General features: G+C 39.4%; 1 protein-coding gene across 1 annotated transcript in view; it reads right to left on the bottom strand.

Moving 5' to 3' along the window:
• Klf12 (KLF transcription factor 12) overlaps positions 1-26095 on the bottom strand; it is a 650091-nt gene that overhangs the window by 578978 nt on the left and 45018 nt on the right. The gene's annotated exons all lie outside the window — the stretch shown is intronic.

Below are 26095 nucleotides of genomic sequence, written 5' to 3'. Positions count from 1 at the left end.
AACAAACAAACAAACAAACAAACAAACAAACAGCAAATTAGAATGAATGCCCCAAACTGACAACAATGTGTTCTTGAGAAATTAACTCTACATTTAAAAAGAATGTTGTGGTCTAGGTTTGAAGGTGTCTAGCCTCTGAAAGTTGAAGCTGCAGTAACAAAAGTATTTTTTGGCACTATTTGAAAAATTTTAAAAGTTGTACATGTCCCTTGTATGATATCAGAATTTTATATTTTTTTCCATTCCATGTAGGTTGACAACAATTAGAAGAGAATCACATTTCATTGCAAGGAGAGATTTCAATGACAGACTACATAGTCTCCCTACGGTGATTAACAATGGCTCTCCTCTTCATAGCATCAGCATATTTTGATTTTATTGTTCTTATCTGGACCACTGGAAAGCAGGCCAATAAACAAGGATAGCCAATTAAATAAAAGAAATGGGCAAACAAATAAGAGGTTCACATTTTGAGGAAACTACTCCTTCAATACACATAGATTTTTCATGAACAGCTACAGCCATCGACGTACTGAGACCATTTTGCATGAGACATTCCAACTTGGCCATTTCCATTCTATGGCCTGCAGCTCTCACTTCTGTCTCCAGTGGGAATCCCAAACAGTACTTCTACAAAGGGCAACTGTGCCAGAGGAAGCTTACATCACATATCCATGGCAAAAAGATACTGAGTGCCCTAGGGACTGTATTTTGTAGTAATGATAAAAAGGTGTTATTAGCAGATGTCCCCAAAGCATATTTGCTCATTCATAATCATCATCTGTAATAATAAAGTGCAATTTCTTTGTTTCCAACTATTCAGTGTTTGGGAAAGCATGGCAATTTTTAATTAAAAATAACCCATGAAATATATGTATAGAAATATTTCATCTGGCAAATAGTCTATTTAAAGATAAATAAGCAAAATAATTTTAATATGAATTCTAGAATATACTATAGAGAATTAAGTGCTGAAAATTCTTTTGTAAGGAAGATGCCACTTTCACTCTCAGATAGTCTATGAGAAAAGATGTGTTATAATGCTAAAACATATTTCCCTAATAAGCAAGAGTTGGAGCATATAAAGTTGATGTAAAAAAAATTCTGTACTTTTGTTATATATCAGAAATGAGCATATTTGGTTCGAATTAAAAAGCACTATACCGTTAAGATTAGCAATGACAAAATAAAACTCATCCTCATCCATTTAACTAGACATACATAGTTGCTGTATCAGTAGAACTCCAAAACTCAGATAAACTATTGGTACTGGACTATGCACTGTAGCCAATGCACCAAATGAATATGAGGGGTTCATAACAGAGAAAGTAGGGGCCAGAGAGGATGCACAGGAACTCTCTGAACTGCTGTTTGTTTTTTTTAAATACTTGCTACTGCCTGAAGTATAATGACTATTAAGAACAAATGCCACTTAAGGGGTATGTATATACACATGATGCTGCTCTAGTAAACATAGATCAAAATCATCCTAGGATACAGTAGAGCACATATGGTGATGCTCTGCAAAGGAGCGCCATCCGGTGAGCACGGTCCAGCTTTGTAAATGAGACAGATCTGGATCGAAATCAGAACCTGGCAACTGACAAGAGCTAATGGAATCCAAACAAGTGGCTTTCATTTGTTTTCCTGGACCTTATTTTTATCATCTATAAAGCATGGATGACAACACTTGCATCATTTAAATGTGATTATGATGACAATTCACTTAAACACTGTGTGGCATGGCGTAAATGTCCACTAATGGATAATGTCCAATCCTTAATGTATGAAGCCACGTTGAAGCATTGTCCTCATTTCAAAGGTAACAGTGAAGTACAAAGTAAGAAAGGCTATTGGAAGAAATAAAACATCTTTCTAAAAGAAAGGGAAAAGTTACTTATTTGTTTGGCTACACATGCATCCAAAGACCATTTACTAAGTGTTACTTGTGTTATAGGTTTTATTTTTAAGGATTTATTTCAGTTTAATTGTGTGTGTGTGTGTGTGTGTGTGTGTGTGTGTGTGTGTGTGTGTGTGTGTGTGTGTGTGTGTGTGTGTGTGTGTGTGTGTGTGTGTGTGTGTGTGTGTGTGTGTACATGTGAGTAGATATGTCTAAGGAGGCCACAAGAGGGCACTGGATCTCCTGGAGACAGGTGGCTGTGAGCTGCTGATGTAAGTGCTGGGACTGACTTCAGATCTTCTAAAGGAGTAGCAAGTGCTCATCTTTCCAGTTCTAACTTTATAGTTTTTACTGCTCTCATTATTATTGAAAAGTTATGTTTATGCAAATTTATTTCCCTTGCTCATGCTTACTACACAGGCATATACAGATATGTATATATTTTCATATTTTACCTTGCATTTGAAATAGCTTTTTCTCTTGTTTAAAGTTTGCCTAAAGGTTTACTTTTACGAGTAAGGAAACACACATACATATATATTCACATATATACACACAAATATACGTAATAGTTCCATTCTAAAATTCTAACATATTCCAGATGGAAAAAACCAACCAACATGTCTTCAGTGGTTACTACACCCCTGGTTTTCTGGAGACAGCTGCTGAGATGAGTACTGGTAAACTCATGAGAGCAGACACATCCTAGAACCTTGAGGGGCAGAGGATGTTTTCAAGCCATCCATTAAAGGAAGATCTGGACTTTCATTCCTCTCGTGTCTGAACTTCCTTCAAGTCACTGAGGCACTAGGTTGGGGTAAGCAGAAAGGTGTGTTTCTTTCCTTTGAGCAGGTAGTGCCTGTTCAGGCGCCTGGGTATCAAAATCTATGCCTGGGTTGGGGCTATAGCTCAGTTGGTAGAGTGCTGGCTGAGCATGAATACAGCCCTAAGTTCGTTCCCCAGCACTACTCAAATGGGTGGTTCAAACCTGCAATCCTAGCACTCAGGAGGTGGAAGCAGGAGGGTCAGAAGTTCGAAGTCATTCTTAACTATTTGGAAGTTTGAGAGAACAGAATGTGATACATGAGACCTCGTCTCAAGAAAATAAAATAAAATCCAGGCACATTTATATTCATTATCCTTAAATATCATCCTAGATATCACTTTAAATTAAATTTCTTAGTAACAGGAATAAAGGCAATTTAATAGAAGGTCAGTGGTGGGCTTGGGAAATTCACACATGTACTTTGATTTTCAGCTTCCAGCTCTCTAAAGAGGGAATGCAGACGCATGTTGGGGGTGCGGACTGAACTCAGGGGTCTCATACACAGTAAGCACATGCTCTACCACCGAGATGGATCTCCAGCTCTAAAGTCCTGTATCTTTTTTTTCTCCTTCCCTGGGGCCAAGGATCAAGCTCAGAGTCTTGTGCTGTTTAGACGGGCTCTTACCACTGAGCTAAATCCCTAACCTTTTCCCTAGCCTAAAGAAGAAATATTAAAACTTCTGCTCACTTTGTATAATGTTATTAGAGAATTAAATTTTAAAACAATTGTATATTTGCAAGATTGCTTCGTAATCTCCCTACAAATATAAAATGTTTGCTAATAATATTAGCACTTGTGGAAAATAAATATTTTAGTTGTAAAGTCAAATTTATCGAAGGCACATCTAATCTTACAGCACGGATATGGGCTATGAAATGGGCTTGTGTGTCCTTGTATGTTTGATAGATCAGAGTAGTATGTCTGATTTCTTTGAGAATTTTATTCTCTAGCACATTCATCCAATAAGTTCTTGATTTCTTAGTATGAGTCAGGCACAAGGCAGGATGCTAAGGATATGGAGCGATAGCAGTTAGTTACCTATTTTTGAGGAATTTACAGTCTAAAATAGAGGTATTGATATACAAAGGAATTTGTACTATAGTGAGATGAGTCTATCAGACCATGTGTGCACAGAACTTCTGGGCATGTGGGAATGGAGCTTGCTGATGCAACTGCATTGAGAGACAGTGACAGAGCATTCTTTCAGAAGGCATCTTTGGATAGGGGTTTTGAAATAATACATTAAGGGTCTCCATCTGGAATAGGTTTTCAGTGTAACCATCCTGTAAGCAGTGTAACCAGAATGCACATGAAGTGAGTAAGATGCCTGAAACTAGTGCAGAAGCTTGATCTTGGGCACACAGTGTCTATAACATGACATACTGCGATCCGCCTTATTGTTTTAAATTTATAAACGTTGAGGTTTAAAAAAAATATGAATGTGCTTTCGTTAACTAGAGCATCTGAAAGATTGAACTACAGGATGCTCACCAAATGAATCTTTATCACAGCTCCTTTCATGGTTGAATTGTTTTGCTTTTAACACCAACCCTTGAGAGTAAAATGTGTGGCTTGTATTCCCAAGGTTGACTTGCTGGTAATTGTTAGGGATTTCGTATTTTATCAGGACCGTAGCCTGGAATCTGCTCTCTAGCTTTTCACATACACCGTTCTTTCACCAAAGATTCCACAATGTAGGCCAGAGCTTTTACTTCTAAATGGCAGGTAGACTTGTCACTCCCTTATCTAAAACGACTAGCGGCCCTGTTGCTAACAGGGATAAGTCTTATTTTGATAGGTCATATTCTTCTTGGTATAGCCCATGAATAATTCTTTCAGACCTCATCCTAAATGCCTCATCTTTCTACTTCCAACCAAATCCACCAAGCTTCTATCACCAATGACTCAGTAACCCCACCATATTCTGTATCCTCTCCTTTCTCAAACCTTTATGCATGAATAACAGCAGGTTGAGATAAGCCCTGGGTGGCACAGGAGTGGAAGAAGAGGATGAGGCAGTGAGTCTTAGTGTGGATCAGATGATGAAGTGTGGATCAGATGATGAAGAATTACAAACACTTCAGTAAGAAGGCTTGCTTTTCTTCTGTACTTGTCTAAACAACTCCAAAGCCGAAGAACATCCTGCCCTTGACCATGGCTTTGGGAGCATGGCCTGAAGTGAACTACTGCAAGTGAAAACTCCATTTGGCATCTCCCTCTAGGATGTCTTTTTATTCTACTGTAATTCTCCGAGTAGTGTTCATTACAGCAATATTGTGAATTTTGGCATCAAGTGAAATTGGAATTTGATTACTCTGGGTGTTCAGTTATGCTGGCTTACTACCAGGTCTCCTGGGATATGACTGTCCACACTGAGAAGTGTGTGTAGGTGATGGGGTGACACTAGGGGATTGTCAGGAGGTGCAGGCAGCAATAAACTTGGATTGAGTGTATTTTTAAAACAAAAATGACCACTGTGTATTTGGTTATTAAAATTATAAGATTGGACTTTAGGAAACTCATTCTGGTGGTAGCCTGGATGATGGCATAAAGGCATCAGGATGACAGGAAGAATGAACAAGTCAAGCTATCAACTAACTGCTTAGAAGAAGACATTTCAAGAAAAACTCCCCATTTTTGGTTTTAGAATCTCAGTTATGATTTTTACTGTTAGTTGCTCAGAGAGATACAAGACTAGAGGAGGGTTTCTGAACATGAACCTGTGAGGTGAATTTGAGATACCCAGGTAGAGGTATAGAAAAGTGAACATAGGTTTTAGAACAGAAAATGCTAATCGATCAATTAATCAATAACTTAAGTATCTGTGTTTCCAGTATCTATCTACCTACCGACCTCACATCTGCCTACATACTTGCATTTGTGAATCAGAATTTTAAAAAAGTAGAACCATGGGAGGACTTTCTGTTGTTCCCGGGGAGTAATATAGATTCAGAGAGAGACGTTGTTTTATAAGTGATAAATAAAAGGAAGGAAAGCAGAGCTAGCAAGAACGGAGACAGACCTAAAAATGTCAACACTGTAAACAGATTTAGAGCCCTCCCAATGTATTTTCGCACATGATAGCTTAAGAAGTCTGGGCTTAGAAACATCAAATGGTACTCAATGGAGATTATTTCATTTTCTCATTCCTGGGGGAGTGTTATTACCATATTTTATTGACCTTGTTTTATCAATAAATTTGTTATGTTTTATTAATATTGCATATAACATGGCATTATTGAAAGGTATTTTGCGAAGTATGGTCACCTATATAGTCTTTTGAAAGAATGAAAGAAACTTTTGTTGTTGTTTTTTTTAAAAGAAAGAAGCCAGTTATCTCTTGGACTTACGGAGACCCTGGAGCTGGAGGAGAGATGGAGTGAGAGGAGAGTAGAAGGTTGTTGGCTGCACCACTCCTTAAACTTTCTTTGGAACTTTCCTCTTTGCACCTAGAGGTCCCTGTCCCAAGCCTGGTAGGTGGCAGTGCCCTAACCCTCATGCTTCGACACAACTGTAGTAATAAAACACCAGGAGAAAGGGTGAATGACTTCAGGTCCGGCTTTGTATATGTGTTTGGTGGTTTAAGTATCCTAAGTTGCACTGGAAGGAGTGTTTGCTCATCATGCCCTGAAAATATTTGGGTTTTGATGCCATGCTATTTAGTTTTGACTGGTACCTCCATATGACTGAGAATCACCTGGGAAGAGAGTCTTAATGAGTAATTATGTAGATCAGGCTGCCCTGGGCATTATGTCTATGGAGGACTGTCCTGATTGTTAACTGATGTGGAAAGACTCAACTCATTACGGGCGGCACCATTCCCTCACCAGGAGTTGCTGAACTCTGGAAGTCAAGAAATGTACATTAGCTCACAGTTCACAGGTTTGCAGTCCATTGTAATATGTAAAGTATGGGAAAAACTCTCAGTCTGGGAAGGTGGGATCTTGCAGTGGGGCCTTCTCAAATATTGATGCACCCCAAAACAGAAGGCTGTCTAGAAGCAAGGACTGAGCTATACCCTTCAAAGTCCACCCCTAGTGACCTAAGTCTGTCATCCAGGCCCCATTATATATAGGGCCCACAGCATCCCCAGCTGACAGACAGGACTTCAAAGCACAGACCTATGAAATCCATTTCCAATTTGAACTCTAATAATCACTGAGGGTAAAATACTCACAACGGAGATGAGCACAGCAGACTTGACCTGACTAGCTGGCTGTGACATGGGAGTCAGTTAGGGCACCTGAAATGTAATCTTCTTCCTGGCATACAGGCTTCTGTTGACCTCCAAGCTCAATGACTTAAGACAGAACTGGGCACTGTCCAGACCCCTCTTGCAGGGAGCAGAGGCAAAGCTCCTCATTCTGTTAGGCCAAGTTACTGATTGGTCCTCAGATGGGAGTGGCTGAGAACCCAGATGGCAGGTAATCATTAGGGGAGGCTGGCATGGAGCTAGGCCAGGCTGCAATTGACAGCTGTGGCTATGATTCACTCCAGCAAGCATCCATTTCACCACCAAGGACCTTACAAGCTGCATCCTCCTGTGCCAAGATTTTGTTTGTCCCTCTGTGTTTATTTATCTTTAACCCTTACATACTAACAACCTTATTAGAAATGGTCTTAGTGCTATTTTTCAAATGATTTTAGTTGTTAACCCAAATCTTGTTTTCCCTGGCATGATTCTTATGTCTTTCCCAGAGACCATTAGCTGGGGCTAGCAGCAGAGCTCGCTGATTTCTCCTTCTCTTTAGACATCATCATTTAGGCTGTGATGGGCCCTGCAGGGCTTGCCACAGAAATGTGATGCACTCTGGCCTCAGTCTCTGTTTCGGACAGACCACTACCTCTGCTGTTTCTAGATTCAGTATCACCTGCCGTTATTTGGTCAGGTAGGTTCCTAGTATACCAATCTCCATCAGGTACTGATTACATCACTTAACATCACACACCTCAGAAGCCCATTGCGTATCACACGACATAGGACATAGATTCCACATAGAAGAGGAGGAGGAGCTGGAGAATTCCTTGGGATTTAGCCATTGCTTTCCTCAGGTACTAAGTTCAGGGGTCCTAATGCAAATAACTCTGCTGTGGGATGGTCTGTATGTCAAGTGTGTTGCTGATTGGTCAATAAATAAATCACTAATTGGCCAGTGTCCAGGCAGGAAGTAGAGGTGGGACAAGGAGGAGAATAAAGCTGGGAAGTGGAAGGCTGAGTCAGAGACACTGCCAGCCGCCATGATGACAAACAGCATGTGAAGATGCCGGTAAGCCATGAGCCACGTGGCAAGGTATAGATTTATAGAAATGGATTAATTTAAGCTGTAAGAACAGTTAGCAAAAAGCCTGCCACGGCCATACAGTTTGTAACCAATATAAGTCTCTGTGTTTACTTGGTTGGGTCTGAGCGACTGTGGGACTGGCAGGTGAGAGAGATTTGTCCTGACTGTGGGCCAGGCAGGAAAACTCTAGCAACATAACTCACCTGTAGCAGTGATTTTATATGATAAACTCTTCCTAATAAAATAGAAAATATCTTAATCAAATAAAAAATTAACTATGAGGTATCATTCTCTCCTTTTTAAAAAATTGCTTATTTTCTTAAAATGTATATGTACGTATATATGCCTGTGTGAGATTATGTGCACCATGTGAGTACAGGTGCCAACAGACGCCAGAGGGCATTACATAAATTGTCTATTTAAGGTATGGAATATGCTGAGTGTTTGTTATTTCTTTTTAGTGTGAAAAAAATCATAAGGAGGACCTTATTAATGCAACTTTCTAAAGGGTTGTAGATATTTACAAGTTGCAGTCCATGGAGATACTCTGCAAAGTTGGGATTTGAATTGGTTTCTATATGACATCAAAACCTGTGATCACAATCATTCCATCCTTTGTTTGATGACACCACAAGTCCTAGAGTGTGCTCCCAAACTGTTCAGGTTTAAAGGTGACAAGTCCATGTGGAATGAGGAAAGGAGCTGGGCAGGCAGATGACTCCCTAAACATCTCTGTGCTAAGCCATGCCATCTTGCTGTCTTGTGCCTGTGTATATGTTACTCATTTCTCCTTTAAGTGCTTCTCAAGTAACTACATATAACTGCTCACGTATTACCTCATTTGTGCTATAAGTAAAGAAAAGATGGCCACAAATGGACCACAGGAAGGTGGTCCTGCCAAAGGTGGAACCTCCAACTCAGAACTGGGAGCATCAGTCAGAGGTGACTGGGAAGTTCAGCAGGAGAGCAGAAGAGAGTAGTGAGATGTCTGTTGTAAGTCTATAATTTGCCTCTAGAAATATGACATTGAAACATCACATCTATGGAAATACTTAGTTAGCTGCTTTAAGGAAAGGACAATTTCATATTATCCCTTCTAGATCCCCGTAATACTTAGCATGGTTACTTGTCCCCCGTAGAGGCTCAATACATAATACTCAACAGGGAAGTATAAATCTGTCCCCAAGTTACTGAGGGAGAGATACCTGGGTGCCAATTCTCGTTGTGCCAGAGACAAATTCTGGTACTGACGATGAAGGATCACATCATTGTTTTTGAAGGACACTCATTTGCTAAAGGTATAAAGCGAGCTGGGGTTTTAGATGCTTATCAATTAAATGACATTTAGCCTTTTATGTTGCATCATTTAGCAGCAGGCTACTAATCAGAAATTCATTCAGTTCTCAATTGCTTGATATAGTGAGACTGAAAATGGATATCATTTCAGGAAGTTGCTTTACCAAATCATTTTTGACCTGAGAAGGATATCCACCAAGCAGTGACTTGTAGAGTCTATTATGTTGAATGGCTTCTACTTAATTAAAATTGTGTTTGTAGCCTAGAAATTATCTCTTAAGAAATGCTTTCTCTGTAACTGAGATTGTTATATAAGAAAAACTAACTCAATCCACAGACGGCTGCTGTTTACTGAAGGAGCAAATATATTTCCATAAAATTCAAATAAAATGTTCTTTGGTTCCCATCAAATGCCATCATCTGTTGAGATGATGCCTGATCCTCATAGAAAAAAAAGTCAAAAAAGAATAGCTTCAAGCTGCAAAGAAACACAGCTTTGATAATGGCTAACACTGGAATCAGGATGGCCCAGTGCATAAAAAAAAATGAGAGAAAAACCCAAGCAAAAGAGAACAATAACATAGCTTAAAGGAAGCTACCTGCCCTTCAGTCCCAACTGGTCCTCGGTTGTGCTCTGTGGGTCTCTATTTCTGTTCATTACAAATCAAGAGGCTAGAACTTGTCCTCATTGTTATAAGGGTGAAAGGTTCCCAAGTACCATGCAGGTCTGGGAGGGACTGTATGAAAGATTGGTGCAGTAAAACAATCATAATGAAATGACCAGCAGGGGACATATACATCAGCAGGTAAATTACTGCGGGTGGGAAAATGCTGCTTGTAGCCTCCCGCTGGGTCAGCAGAGTGGAGCCCACACTTCAGCTCCTTGGCGATGCTGGTGCCGTGAGTTTATTTGTAGTAAGCTTTTCTTTTATGAGTGGAAGATTCTGGGCAGGGGTCCTCTAATACTTTATTATTGCTGTCATGAAATTTTGGAAATGGTTTTGTATTTGCACAGATTCACTGTCATCTACCATTCCATGTTTAATTACATTTTGATCTTATATTACACTGCAATGGTAGAATGATAATTAAACTTTGTCTCACTGTCCTTTGAGGCATATTTTCACCTATTAATTGTTGATTAACTTGCTTTTTGGTCTAGCAGCTGTTAATCCATGCCATCTTCTCTATTTAAGCAGCTAGTATTTGAAGCACTTATAAATGAGGGAAATGTCTAAAAAATTTGGCTTTGGGGACTCTTAGAACTTGGGGTCAAAACTCCAGGCAAGATTTGGAAGGATATATAATTACCCAGCATTAGTCTTCATAATCACACAGTTTGTACTTGGGGAGGTCTGTGGCCTGGGGAGAATGGGAGCACTGGAAGTTAGCTGTTCCCTGAGAGCCCTTCTGTCTGTACTGTGGTCTGAGTCCCAGGCTAGAAGTGACTGAAGATGTGAGGCACATTAAAGACTAGTGCTGATTCTCTAGAGCAGGAACTGGGAAAGCAACAAGTCCCCTGAGGTCTTCTGTGGTGAAAGAACTGATGAAATATCATGACTGACCTCTAGGCAAGCTCATCTGCATCTGCTCTGAAGCTGCCCTATGGTCTCACACATCAGGGGTTAAGGCAGGCCCAGAATATACAAACATGACATAGAAAGTCAGCATGTGGTATTATGGCCGAGGTTATCATATGACTATGAAATGTTGCAACAAGCTCATGCACTTGAATGTTTGGTTTCCAGTTGGTGGTGTTTTGGAAGGTGGGGCCTAGCTAGAGGAAATAGACGGCTGGAGGATGAGCTTTGAAGTTTATAGCCTGGCTGCACTTGTACCAGCTCAGCCTCCCGATGCAGCTTGATGGAAAAAAGGTCCCACCAGCAGAGCTGCGAACTGCTTCTGTGTCTGTGCCTTTCCAACACAATGGGCAGTGTCTCCTCAAGTCACCGTCTAGAATCAATCTTTTCTCCATTCAATTTGTTCTTGTTAGGAATTTCATCAGAGCAATGCAACAAGTAGCTGAAGACACGCAATGTGAATCAAACAGGGAGAGGAACTGAATGGATCAAGGACCAAGATCCAAAGTTCATCTCTACTAATGTATCACAAGACCCCCCCTGAAACTTAGATGCAGTACAGAACATCAGGATTTGATAGAAATTAGGTTTTGTCACCTTAGAGACTGTGAGCTTCCTGGGGAAATTAATTTCAGTTATACAGCAATAAAAAACAATGCACTTTTACACATCTGATTTGTGGACACAAATTAGTTTCCATAACTCAGCGGCATTAATATTCATGAAACTCTGATGCAATGTTAGTTGTCTCTGTTGCCTTTTTCTGGAGACATGCAGCTCTAGTACACCTTCCCTGATCTTATTTTCAATCCTCAGCTCTAGTGAATGCTTGTCCTCATAGCATCTAACAGCTATTCTTTGTATTAATTTAGTAATTTTGTCTGTACTAATAAATAACAAAGGTCACCTAGCTGCATACCTTGTCATCAACAGAGGGCACTGAACTGCATCTTTTAAACATATTTCTAATCCAGGAAAACAGCACAGGCCAAGAGGTCAAGTTTTAGAATTTTTTTTTTCAAGACAGGGTTTCTCTGTGTAGTTCTGGTGCCTGTCCTGGATCTCACTCTGTAGACTAGGCTGGCCTCGAACTCACAAAGATCTGCCTCCCAAGTGCTGGGATTAAAGGCATGCACCACCATTGCCCAGCAAGTTTTAGACTTTAGAAAGTTAAGTAATAACTTTCCAGTCTTAAATCTACTCTTTTGAGTGAGAGTGGGTATGTTCCAGGCATTATGGCTGTTGACAAGCCTATAGATAATCAATTGATGATATGATGGATAATAAAAATGTGGTACCTATGTATAATGGAATTTTATTCAGCTATAAATAAAATCATGAAATTTTCAGGCAAATAGAGCCAGAAAATATTGTATTGAGTGAGGTAACCCCAACCCAGAAAGAAAAATGTCTCGTGTTCTCACTCATGTGTGGATCTTAGCATGTAATCTTTACATGTTTGTGTGTGTGTGTGTGTGTGTGTGTGTTTAATTTGGAGTACCTATTGAATCCAGGCAACTAGAAAGGGACTGTTGGTTGGCATTCAGAAAAAACATCTTAAGGAAGAAAAGATGGGAAAACACAGATGATATGACATGTGTGGGGAAAATAATGGGGAAAGAGGGTTAAAGAGGGAGAGAAATGGGAGGGTAGAGCAGAAGAGGAGGTCGGTGGTGGTACAACTAATATAAAGGAAGTTTGGAAAGAGTCATTAGGTTATTCTGCATATTCTGCATAACCTAATTCTCCTTACTCATGCAACCTATTACATCCACATATGTCAGATATTAGGGCATTAGTATCTTTGGGGAGCTGTTATGAAACATCACCAAAATTTCCTATAAGATACTTTGTTAGAGTTGAAGAAAAACATCCCACTCTTAAAAATTGCTACTAGGATAACTTCCTTCAAAGTATGTTTTCTAGGCCGCTGCCGTATCTGCATATGTGTACATTGACGATAAAGCAACAGTCCCCTGTTCTTCCTGAAAGTTTTCTCTCTGTTGGCAGGTAGCGGGGGCAGGTGCACAGAACAGAGCCTGGGAAAGCAGCTCTTGGCCCTAGGCCTCCGTGTGTCCCCTGTGTGCTTTGCTGGAGTTGTGTCTGTTCTTTGAACCTTAGCTCTGTTGTATAGAAAATGAGTGACTCAAGTAAGTGACGTTGGGTCTTTATTCTTGCAGAGCTGTCTTGGTTCCCTGGGTGTTCCTTCATTGTGAGAAGTAAATCAAAAGTTCCTAAAGACCAGTCACTGGGCCCAGGTATGTAAAAAGTACTAAAAGTTTTATTTCTGTAAATGTGATATAGGACAGTGTTTGTTACTGTTGTTGGTGTGGTGCCTAAGTGAAGCAGTGGTAAAAAGGAGCAGTTTCCAAGCTGCATTTTTCTTATCAGGGGAATGTTTGATATGTATTGTGATGCTCAGTTGTTACAGAAATTGACCTGAGTGTCCCTCCATCACCACCTTCAAACTTTCATTCTTCTCCAGTTTTCTTAGTAACTGTACTGTGCAGACGGGGCTATCACAGAAACAGATGCCAAGACAAGGCTTGGTGCAAGAAGTTTATTGGGAAGTGAGAGTGGAAAAGAAAGAGACTAGACGAAGGATTTTGTAAGTGCATGGTGTTTCTCCCTGCTGGAAACACCTGGAAGGCTGCGCTGAGCATACTCCATAGATGCTTTCCTCTGTTGGGGCAATACAGCCAAGGCATTAATTTCCTGCTTCCCATCTCTCACTTGTTAATGGAGCAAGCGCTCCCAAATTATGGCCTGTGCCCCAGATAGACCAGGCATGCTTCTGTGGCCAGAGAAAGCCCAAGGCTGGAATGTCGCAGATGCTTGTGGTAGGTAGCAGGTGGTGTGTATGGAAATGGGGATGGAGATGCCAAGGGGATTTGGGCAGGACACCAAGAGCATCTGCCATACTACCTTACTCCAAGTCAGAATGTATTTGTGCAAGGAATCCTTTTCTAGCCTCAATTTCCTCTTATTCTTTTTATGCCTTCCTTATAGGAAATAGTCCCTTCCATGTAAGGGTTCTTTCAATTCTCCTCATCTCTGTACCACATCATACCTGATCACCCATCGGCTTCGCTTTTGTGATAAGACAGCACACACGGTTTTCCCTCTGGGACTTGCTAAGCTGTTCCTTTTACTTGTGATCCATTCTTCAGTCATTTACAACAATACATGTTCTCCTTGCTACATGGACTTTTATCATGGAGGACATAGTTGATGTGTTGATTTTCTCCAGATCGATTATCTATTTCTTACCGGTTATTTCTTTCAAAGGTTGTGCTCATACACGTATAGTAATGCCTTAGACAATTTCCACTCAGTTACTGTGTTCTTCCTACCTTTGTTACTAATCTTCTTAAAGTACACACACACATTCTACCCAACAGCCTTTTCTTTTCTTTTTCTTTCTTTCTTTTTTTTTTTTTTTTTTTTTTTTTTTTTTTTTTTTTTTTTTTTTTTTTTTTTTTTTTTTTTTTTTTTGGTTTTTCGAGACAGGGTTTCTCTGTGTAGTTTTGCGCCTTTCCTGAAACTCACTCTGTAACCCAGGCTGGCCTCAAACTCACAGAGATCTACCTGGCTCTGCCTCCCGAGTACTGGGATTAAAGGCCTGTGCCACCACCGCCTGGCAACCTTTTCTAATTCCCATAATTAGGTTAGATTTTCATACCACCTGGTCTCAAAGTGTGATGCTTGACCTTGCTTGCTTGTGTTCAGCACATCTGTGATTACCACCCTTCCAGGATCTGCTCTGAAAGCCTTGAGTCTAGGTAACATGATGTTGTTACATTCTTAAACCCAGGCCTACTGACTGGCACATAAACATCTATGTGACTGGCACATAACATCAGACATTGTGTTAGTATTGTATGCCATGTGAGCTGATTGAGATTTTAATGAAGAGTTGTCATTCCTATTTTTGAGCATGTTTTTACCTAAAGAATTCATAATATATGAAAGATGGAGCCTTTCTCTTGCATCCCCTGTGAAGATTTGTATTCAGTGTACCACAAATGGTAGTATGATTGTATGATTGTACATTAAATCAACTTGATAACTCCAATATCATATGCTTTGGTGAGACATGATTTGGAATCACAGAGGTACATTTTTCTTTCCTAGGTGAATTACAGCAATAATTCAAATAGAGTATATTAATTGCTCAATAGAATCTAATCAATAAAGTTGGGCTCAAACACAAAACAATAAATAAATATATTCTAAAACCAAAAAAGGTAACAAAGGTGCTGAAACACCTGGACATTATTGGTAAAAGTGCATAGAAAATTTAGAAATACATTAAGGACAGGTCCCGGTCCCACTGCCTGGGGGCTTCTCAAACCGTTCAAGTTAATCTACTGTCTCACTTATCCAGAGGGCCTGATCCAGTTAGGGGCTCCTTAGCTATTGGTTCATAGTTCGTGTGTTTCCACTAGTTTGGCTATTTGTCCCTGTGCTTTTTCCAATCATGGTTTCAACAATTCTCGCTCATACAATCTCTCTTCTTTCTCGCTGAATGGACTCCTGGAGCTCCACCTGGGGCCTGACTGTGGATCTCTTGGAGCCTGGGGCCTATGCAGGGACACTTTGCTCAGCCTGGACAAAGGGAGGAGGGGACTGGACCTGCCTCCATTGAATCTACCAGGCTGAGCTGAATCCCCAGGGGAGTCCTTGCCCTGGAGGAGATGGGAATGGGGGGTGGGCTAGGGGGAGGGCGAGGGAATCCGTGGCTGATATGTAAAATTAAATTAAATTATAAAATAAATTTTAAAAAATGCCAAAAAAGAAAATTTAGAAATATTAAAATATTAATATATAGGTTAGTTGGGCTTAATAATATGCTCAAAAATAAAATAAATAAATGTAAACCAAACAACCCCATCCACACACAAATCGGTATAAAGAGAAACAGCAAGCATAACATTTTGTGGTTATTAATATTCCAAAGAGAGATGAAAGAAAAGGAAACAAAATTTAATGAGAAAGATGTTATCCAGTTAAAATCAAGACATATTAAAACTTAGAAAATGACTAATTTTGACTAGAGTAGCATCAATTATTATACAAAGGTAACATTTCTGGAATGTGTTGGTAAAGATACAATTAGAATATCAACAGAAGTGAAACCCCACCTTCATGTTGGTCAGTTTCAATGTGCTTGTGAATTCAATTTCCACTACACACGTAGACTTTTTTTCTAAATGGAGGGATTGAAATAAAACATTGCAAAATACAAAGTACTTCTGTTGAAGCATTCAATTCGAAATCTTACTCTTCTCATTCTTCAAACAAAAATGCATAAAAAGCAACTAGCTGTCCTTGAGTATTGTTTTTAAAAAAGATCAAAAATAGGTTGTGATCATGTAGCAAAGTATGATGCAATTGGCCATATTTATAGCATTTTTGAAAACATACAAAAACATACACATATACATATAAATTATATATATATGTATATAATATAGTGTATATTTTAGGTTTCCTATAGGTATTTAAAATCCATGTTAGCAAGGACACAGATATATAGCTATACTCCATTTCTTTCTGAAGCACTGATTGGTTAAAGTTTGATTTCTAAAGTATATTCCTGAGAAATGAATGCATACAGTAACAAATATGCTGCAAAATAAACTGGGAAGCAATACTTGCCAGGTGCCTTTTTTTTTTTTTTCAATTTTTCAAGACAGTGTTTTTCTGTGTAACAGTCCTGGCTGTCTTAGAACTCACTGTGTAAGACCAGCTTGGCCTCAAACTCACAGAGATCCATCCACCTGCCTGTGCCTCCCAGGTGCTGGGATTAAACATGTGTTCCTCCATGCCTGGCTGCCAGGTACTTATTATATACCCCTCACCAAAGGGGGCTGCACAGTCATGTGACAGTAGACGTGAGCCAATGAGCATTAACACAGTGTGTAGCACTGCTCTGTGTTGTCCCAGGCCCTGTTGAGTGTGTGCTGTTCACTGCTGGTAGTCTGTTTTTGTATTACATTGTGTGGGCTGGTCTCCAGTTCTGAACAATTGTGGCTGACAGGGTCCGTATTGGCAATTAGCTGGTAAGGACAGGGAAGGTATCTCAGTTGGTGATCAAATGCATGTTTATGTATATTTTCAAAGAATTGGTCAAGTAGTTGAATGAATGATAGAGAATCATTTCTTTTATGCCTTGGTATTGTAAGAGTCATAGTGAACCTGTAGCTGAGAACAACAGAACAATGTTACTTTGATGTTGACTGGAAGTCCCTGAGACGTGTTCCAACTCCATGGGATTCAAAGAAAACAGAAAAATAACTACAAAATATAAATCCTAAGGAAGTATTTATAATAATACATTCATGGTCTATAATCAGTCCTAAGATTGTGGACCCCTGGATGATAGCATGCAAACTACAGGCTTCCAAGTATTAATGGCAAATATTGATTCATAATAATTTTATAACATAAATGGCTAGCTACAGAGCCAGTGACCTCTTAATGATGACAAATTAAAATGTTGAGATACCAATCATTAAATCAGTGAATAAACAACAAAGACACTTCCATTTATAAAAGAGAATCAGTGTTAAAATAAGTTCTTCAGACTTCCAATTCAAAGATGTTTTATTTCTAAATCATAAAAAAATGATCAAAATATAATCAGAGGCTGGAGAGATAACTCTGTGATTAAGAGCACTGGCTGCCCTATTAGAAGACCCAGATTTGATTCCCAGCCCCCACTTGGTAGCTCACAACCATTTGTAATACCAGTTCCATGGTATCTGATGCCTTCTTCTTGCATTCCTGGGCTCTGCGCACATAGAGTGCACAGCTCTATACAGACAAAGCACACATACACATAAAAAATATGCTTCATGCATTTGTTTTTACTTTTATTATCCACAAGAAAACTAGAGAGTTTTTCACTTGCTCAAACCCATCCAAACGTCAGGAAAATTGAATAATCTTAAGAATCTTGTTTCACTGCCATGTCTCTTCTGTGTACAAGGGATTACTGTGCAGTAAAGGCTGATCTCTGTGAGTTCACATAGTACAGGACACCGAGAATTAAGTTGGGATCATTCCTTTCTTTAATATCTGATGATGTACTTTTAACCTATATTTCTCTTGTCTGAGACTATGACATTAATATCCTTCTTTATCTAGCTCCCATTTCACGTATCTTATGGAACACAACTTCATACTGTCTTTTCTTTTTAAGAGATCTGATGAGCAATGGAGGTGAAACAGATATTTCCTTTGCCCCATCACCTCAACTCTGGTCATGCAACTCCATAATCAGTTCACACAATGCTCTCGTGGCTTATTGATCACTTTAATATCCCGGTCCTTATTCCCTCTATTGATTCCAGGGTAGTCAATACATATCCTCTAGTTAATTTGAGTTTTTTTCTTTGTGGTCAGTGTATATTTTCCTTGGAAATCAAGTGCCTTAACTAACTTGGATATAGGCTCTCTCTCTCTCTCTCTCTCTCTCTCTCTCTCTCTCTCTCTGTGTGTGTGTGTGTGTGTGTGTGTGTGTGTGTGTGTGTGTGTGTGTGTGTGTGTGCTTATGTGTGGTTCTTCAGGAAAGTGAGAGTCTGGTTTGTAGATGGTTTGTACATGGCGTAATTGGAGTTACAAGCAGAGAGCATGTCATCATGGCCCTGAAGGAAGGACAAATGACAGACGTGGTGGGCAATGAAACAGTAAACTTTTCTGTCATCGCTTGGAATCCATCACACACTGGAGAAAAGGCTCTGGGTATCAGTTTGCTGCTGGTGAATAACAGCTGGAGATATTCAAGTGTTAAGGGAGTAGCTGCTTTAAACCACACTGGGTGGCCTTAAGAAGAGAAATATGGAATTCTTTAAGTCAAAAGCCTTCACCCTGGGGTCTGTGACTGGTTGTTCTGGTAGAATCTTTTGATGCTAACAGTTATAGACCAGAGAGAGCCAAGAAACAAATGAAAGGCTGGTCATGGGCTGCCAAGTCAGCACATTACTTAGTGTATCTTCTTTCCAGGTTTCTGTAGAAATATTAAAGTATTAAATGGGACGAAATGAGACATGGAATATTGAATTAGGGATGGCTGGAAATGTTTGGATGTTTTTAATAGTTATGAATGCCAAAAATCTCTAAATTTCCTTTTCTTTGTCTTAGAGTGCCATTCCTTCCTTGTTTGAGTCAGTTCTCTTCAGTTCTTAACCCTCTGTCCTTCATGTTCATCTCAAATCAATAACTAGATTTGGATTTCAGCAGAGTCAATTATGATGACAATCTTTATAATAGGTTTATATAACAAAACAAATCCATCTAGCAGTTTATGTAATAAAATACCTAAGGGGAAAATAGATGGTACTAAATTCTGAACCTGCTCAATCAAAGAGCAGAGAAAAATAGATTTCTGTTAGTCTAATCCTTTTTTCTTGTTAAACGTAGGCATAAGGCAGTTATCTGAAATCATGAAGAAGGCAAGGTAGTTGTGGTAGTCTGAATGAAAAGTGACTCCATACACTCAAGAACTTGAGCACACAGTAGTCAATTGGTGGTGCTGTTTGGGGGAGGTTTAGAAGTTCTGGAGTTGCTGGAGTGAGTATGTCAATGACGAGGGCTTTGAGATTACATGACTTCACTTCCAGGTCCCTCTCTGCTTCATGCTTGTGGTAAAGGATGTGTTTTCAAAGCTTCCACTTGCAGTCTTTTGCCTTTCCACCACAGTAGACTCCATTCTTATGGAAGCATAAGCCCAAATAAACTCTCTCTTCTACATGTTGCCTTGGCCATGGTGTTTATCACAACAACAGAAAAGTAACAGATACAGTAGTTTTAATGCTTCGTTAGGTTAGATAACTAAAAACTCTACGGAAAGTAGAGTAACAAAAGTTAAATGACATAAATTGTTTGTCATAATATACAGAGAGGAATTGACAGACATCATTTAGAATATAAATTGTACATTTTTCTGGTGTCTCAGAAAAAGGACACAGAAGATGACTCTTTCATTAAAGCCTTGAGAAATACCTCAGTGATGGAACCAGAGGTATCATTAGGACTTCTGTTTGGGATATGTTCTGGGAAACACTGACATTGAGATGTTCTTCCTCCTTCCACTGGGAATGTGAAAGATCCTGTGGTGAAGGAAGGCAGGTGCAGAGTGGTCCAGCACTCCAGAGGCTGGGTATTTCTGCTTCCCCTAACCTTGACTTAATGATCTTGAAACCTACAGATGGGAAGTGTGTGGGGAACTCACAAAACTACTTATAAATTCTAATAAATTCTTCATGTTTGAGGATAAGCTTACAAAAATAGGAGACAGAGCCATTACACTATTTTCTGACTTGTTGTCACTTTGGGGGTATAAATATGTGCTGAAAAAGGCAATGCATGTGAACTTTTCACTTGTTTTTGTATATTGGCTGCAAAGTGAGTAATTTTTGGCAAAGAAGAATGCCATTGTGGTTTTTCATAGTCAGAGCCAAAGCTTATGGTGTTCTGATGACAAATGGAATCTTGACCCAAGTCCATCTCATATTAGGCCCAGTGGGCTCTACAGATACATCTTCCTTTCACATCTACTTTCTGAAGGTTTTCTAGGAAAAGACATTCCAGGCAACTGTCCATTACTCAAATGTGTTTCCTGTTTTATAAATAACATTATCTTCAAGGAAAGAACCAGAACGGCCACTTTTCTAGAGCAATACAATATTTCTATAGGGTCCCACAGATTAATTCTAGCAAGAATGGCTAAAAAGATAAGGAGTGGTCATTTCCAACACAGTTCCATTTAACTCTCCAATTAGGCTGATGTAGAAGACAGATGGGTCTTGGAGAATGAGAGGAGATTATCATAAGCTTAATTAGGTGGTGTTTCCAGGAGCAGCTGCTGTTCCAGATGTTGTCTCCTGACTAACTCTAATCAATACAGCCCCTGGCAATCAGTCCAGACTGCAGTACAATATCTCTACCTGGCAGTCCATAGGACCCAGTAGATTCACTGAAGCTTGAACAGTTGGTAGCAGATTGGGATGTTTTATGGAGCCCCCGTAGCAAATTCACAGTCAAAATATCAAATATTATTTTTATAATAAAATCTACAGACTCTTCAACAAACTATTTCCCTTCCTTCCTTCCTTCCTTCCTTCCTTCCTTCCTTCCTTCCTTCCTTCTTTCTTCCCTCCCTCCCTCCCTCCCTGCCTCCCTCCCTCCCTCCCTTCCTTCATTCTGTCTTTCCTTCCTTCCTCCCTTTCTCCCTGCCCCCTCCCTCTCTTCTCTCTCTCTCTCTTTCTCTTTCTTTCAAAACATCTCTTAAGTTATTGCTTGACTTTCATAGGAATTAGATGCCTGACCTTGTGAATTTAATTTCCCATAATTAACTTACCTTGAGATTATTTACCAAAAGTGATAAATAAATAAGCAAGATCTATGTAGCATTATATTTCTATCAAGACTTAATCCACCTGCAGGAATGGACCCAAGGCAATTTTGAGTACATAAGTTCAACTGAACAGGGTTGCTCATTCTCCCCACAAGTCTTCATACTACACTGCTGCTTTCTTTCAAAACATTCAAAGTGGACTTATGGAGGTGTTCTAGTGATTGGCCAGTAGCCTAAGAAGCAAATAAATTGAAACAAATCAAGATAGGCAGACAGGTAGGTAGACTGTAGGGACACGGTTCCATAGAAAGCCTGGCTTAAAAATACTTCTTGTTGTTTTCCTGGGATCAACATCAGTGTATTTATGCAACTTTCCTGTCTACTTAACCTAGTGTTGGTCCTAAAAGGAGGCGTATCTTGTCTATATCTCCTGAAAAAAAGTTAAGAATTGACTTAAATAATGCATAAAGCAGTGAGAAAGTTAGTTTGAGCAGGTGATTGGAAATTTGGAAATATAAGACTTCTGGCTTGAGAGTAGTGGATAACCTTCTTGGAATTTACACACAGGGAAGACACTCCATACCATTTAAATGCTTGTCAGAGGTCTCTTAAGAATCAGGATTGATGGTAACCCCTTTCTTAGATGTCAACCATTATTCTCTTCTTTTTTTCTATTTTTCTCAGTCCTTGCTCAATGGTCCCATTAATTACATAGCAATGGTAATAGCTGTGAAACCAACTGCAATAGACTGAATGGCTCCCTTTCCCCAAATGCAGGTCTGTCTTCCAATATCCAGAACTTAGAACTTTGGTCCTATTTGAGGGAAGGTTTTCATGATGTAATTAAAGTTAAAATTTGAGATGAGATCATCTGGATTATATGAGTGGACCTTAAATCCATTGAAAAGTGTCATGAAGGCTTGGGGCATAGCTTAATTAGTCAAGTGTGCAAAGGCAGCACAAAGACCTGAATTTGACCCCCCATAGTGCACACTTGTAACCCCATCACTAGGGAGGTGGAGACAAAGGACCCCTAGGGCTTATTTATCAGTCACCCTATTCTACTTGTTGAGTTGTAGGCTAATGAGAGACCTAGTTGTAAAAATAAATAAATAAATGAATGAAGAATAAATAAGTAAGTAAGTAAGTAAATAAATAAATAAATAAATAAATAAATAAATAAATAAAGTGAATGACTCCCAAGGTTGTTTTCTGACCTCCCCGTGTAGGTATGAACATGTAGATGCACACCCACATTCACATGAGCCCCAGCACATGCATGAACATAAACACGTGTACACACATGTAGATGAATTTCTAAATGGCCTTATTAAATAAAAAACATGGAGCCAGAGAATTTGGGTTAAAGCCTTAGAGAGATCAGGGAAATACAGAAACCCACCAGCTAACCTCACCTCACCAACTCTGCAGATTCCAAGGAGAGTGACTTCCTGTCTACCCAGGCTTATATAATTCCTTGCTTTTCTGCTCTCTCATTGGCTCTTAGCCCACTACCTCACTTCCTCTTCCTACACAGCTCTGTCACTGTCTGTCTGTCTGTACAGACCTCCACTGTCTGTACAGTCTCTGTGGTTGGTACTGGGATTAAAGGCGTGTGTCACCATTCTTGGCTCTGTTCCCTAGTGTGGCCTTGAACACACAGAGATCCTGCCTGTTAAGGAATTAAGGGCGTGTGCTGCCTGATTTCTTTGTTTACTTAAAATGGCTGGCCTTCCCCCCTCCCCCCCCCCCCCCCCCCCCCCCCCCCCGATCTCCAGGCAAGCTTTATTTATTAACACACAAATAAAATATCACCGCATTTCAGCACAAATAAAATATCACTACACACACACACACACACACACACACACACACACACACACACACACACACACACACACACATACACATACACACACACACACACGCACTAAAGATATAAGGTTGGATGACAGTGGCAACATGGAGGAGGAATCAGGTCAAATTTCATGATTTTGCAGGACAGAGGTGTCTCTGTATTATCTGACCTGCTTACCTTGGTGCTTACCTGCATACACATTTATATGTTTAACTTCCCTTTTTATGTCCTGCTTACTTATACCACTATTATTTTTAGGACATAGGTTGAAGAATGAATGGTATTTTATAGAATGAAGAAAAAAATTAAAGGAATGATGTACAGTACACCAGACTGGAGACCTTTAGCTGGACTTGTACTGACTTTGAATAACCCTCTAGTTATATGGGTTCAAAAGCATACTTTAATTATATAAAAGCTGATAACATGATATCTTACATAAACACATTTTTGGGAGAGGGGAATATTGTGTATGGATTTTGATTAGTGGAAGAGTTGTGTGTAGGGAAATTGTCATGTTTTGACTGCTATGGACCCAGATTCTTATTATAGGAATCCCATTAATTCCAGCAGAAGTCTCAGAAGCCTGAGAAAGATAAATGTTCCTCTTTCTCTGTGAGCCAAGGGTGTGCCATAACCTATATATTTGAATGCAGTGGACTGTTCCTGCCTAGGACTTTTGGATCTGGGAGAAGCAGTATAAATAGGCTAACGTGTGTCCAGTCAGGAGGGAGGCATCAGGGCTCTCAGTGCTTAGCACATGTGGTATCTACTGTGAAATAGTTGGTAGGGGTTCCAGGGAACACTACAGAGATGGCTAATGTTTCGGGCAACCATTCAAGTAGAAAGGTCTTGACTCTAACCTTTTCTTGTTAATTTCCTCAGCCTGATTCCTATGTATTATTTACCATAATAACCAAATTTCATAATAGTCATGAAATTTGACCTGATTCCTCCTCCATGTTGCCACTGTCATCCAACCTTATATCTTTAGTGTGTGTGTGTGTGTGTGTGTGTGTGTGTGTGTGTGTGTGTGTATGTGTGTGTGTGTGTGTGTGTGTGTGTGTGTGTGTGTGTGTGTGTGTGATGATATTTTATTTGTGCTGAAATGCAGTGATATTTTATTTGTGTGTTAATAAATCTGATTGGCTATTGGCCTGGTTACTAGTTGAGGACCTAGAAACTCTTGGAATTTCCTATGTGATTATCTTTTTAGTCATGGAGGGCCCTTTAGATCATGCCAGATAGTTTATGCTAATACGACGGCTTATGAATGACCTTTGATACTGACTCAGGAGAAGTGTGGCTATGCCAAAAAAGACCAAATACATAATTAGAGAGATATATTGATACCAGCCCAATCTGCTTACCTCTTGTGAGGAAATGGGAGCTAGAGATTTAGTTCTACAATGTGACCAGTACTTTAACCAATCAGAATACACAATGGAAGATTCCACTAAAAACTCTACACACCCAAAATGTAAGTGAGCTTACCTGTGTGGTAAGCACATGTAAGCACGCAGGGAGAAGGACAGCCTAAAATCATGTAAGCTTCATATTCGAGACATCCTCAGACCTTGCTATAGATCTCTCTTCGTTTCATGGATCCTAGTTTGTATTCCTTTTTTTTTTTTTTTTACTATTATTGATTATAGAGTTCCTTTTTTTCCACAACATATTCTGAGTACGATTTCCATTCCCCCTACTACTCCCAAATCCTCCCCACTTCCCTACCCATCCAAATCCCCGCCCTTTCCTTCTCTTATTGGAACAAACTGCATCTAAATTAGTACAATAAAATAAAAACTAGAATAACTAATTTTTTTTAAAAATAAACAATTAATTGTAAATATAACACTTTCCTGAGTTCTCATAGCAAAATATCGAATGAGTTGTTATAGCAAATTATTGAATCTGAAAGAGTAGTGATAACCTCCAATTTATAGCTAATTGTTGTTGCGGTGTTCTGGTTTAGAGTTTAACCCATAGACTTATGATTCTGAACATGGAATTCTCAGTGCTGTTTGGGGGGTGTTTTAGAACCTTTACAAGGTGGGTCCCACCTCTCAGAAATGAGAGTCATTACATAGAAGAAGGGTGATGGGCCTTGAGGATGGTAGCCTAGCCCAGTGTCCTGTCCTAATCCTGCTTTTTAGTTTGAGGAGAGATGAGCAAGCATTCTCATGCCTTTGTTGCTGTGTCTCTCCCACCATGATAGACTGTATCCTCTCACACCAGGAACCAAAAATGCATCCTTAAATTACTTCTTATCAAGTATTTGGCCATAGAAATAAGAGAAAGGATCAATTCAGATATGCGAAAGGCTTGGGAACCCTGGGGCCTGTAGGTTGGTATCTGAACTTAATGACTTATGAAGTACTACTGTATTCTTCATATGGGAAATTTGACCTCAGTCTGGGTAGTGAGGATCAAAATTGCATTCTATCTAACCTGCTTTTCAATTTGGAGAGTCACCGTGTATTACCTCAGTAAATCCCTCCTTTCAGAACACCTTTCTGTTATTTGTAGTTAACAGAAAGCAAAATAGCTCAAGGAATAACAGAGCAAAACTATATTAAACTTTAGTAGGAGCCAAAATAAGTTTTGGACATTTATGAAAGATCACTAATCATGTAATTTTCTTTAAGCAAACTTATGATCAATAGTTAATAAAAATGTCAAACAATAGTAAGGCAATTTTGTATTTTCATATCATAGAGAATAGATACTTGCGGAGTGGAAGAATTTCTTAAGAAAAAATAATGAGTCACATCTAGGATAAGGTGATGTTTGCTCCAGATGAAAGTGACATTCTCAATGCTGGACTGCAACTTCTAAAATATCTTTGTTTAAAACTTCATATCCGAGTCAAAAAGATGTTGGGCTGCTGGTCACAGAAACCTAAATAACAATGGCATTAAAAAAGGTTAATTTTTCTCTCAAGGGAAAGAGTGGAAGGAGTGGCGGTAGGAAACCTATGCACATTATC

The sequence above is a fragment of the Peromyscus californicus genome, unplaced genomic scaffold (genome assembly GCF_007827085.1).
Source record: "Peromyscus californicus insignis strain IS unplaced genomic scaffold, ASM782708v3 Scaffold_12__1_contigs__length_115047231, whole genome shotgun sequence".
NCBI lineage: Eukaryota > Metazoa > Chordata > Mammalia > Rodentia > Cricetidae > Peromyscus > Peromyscus californicus.
The sequence above is the reverse complement of the archived record's forward strand: the minus strand, read 5'-3'. Positions and strand labels throughout refer to the sequence as shown.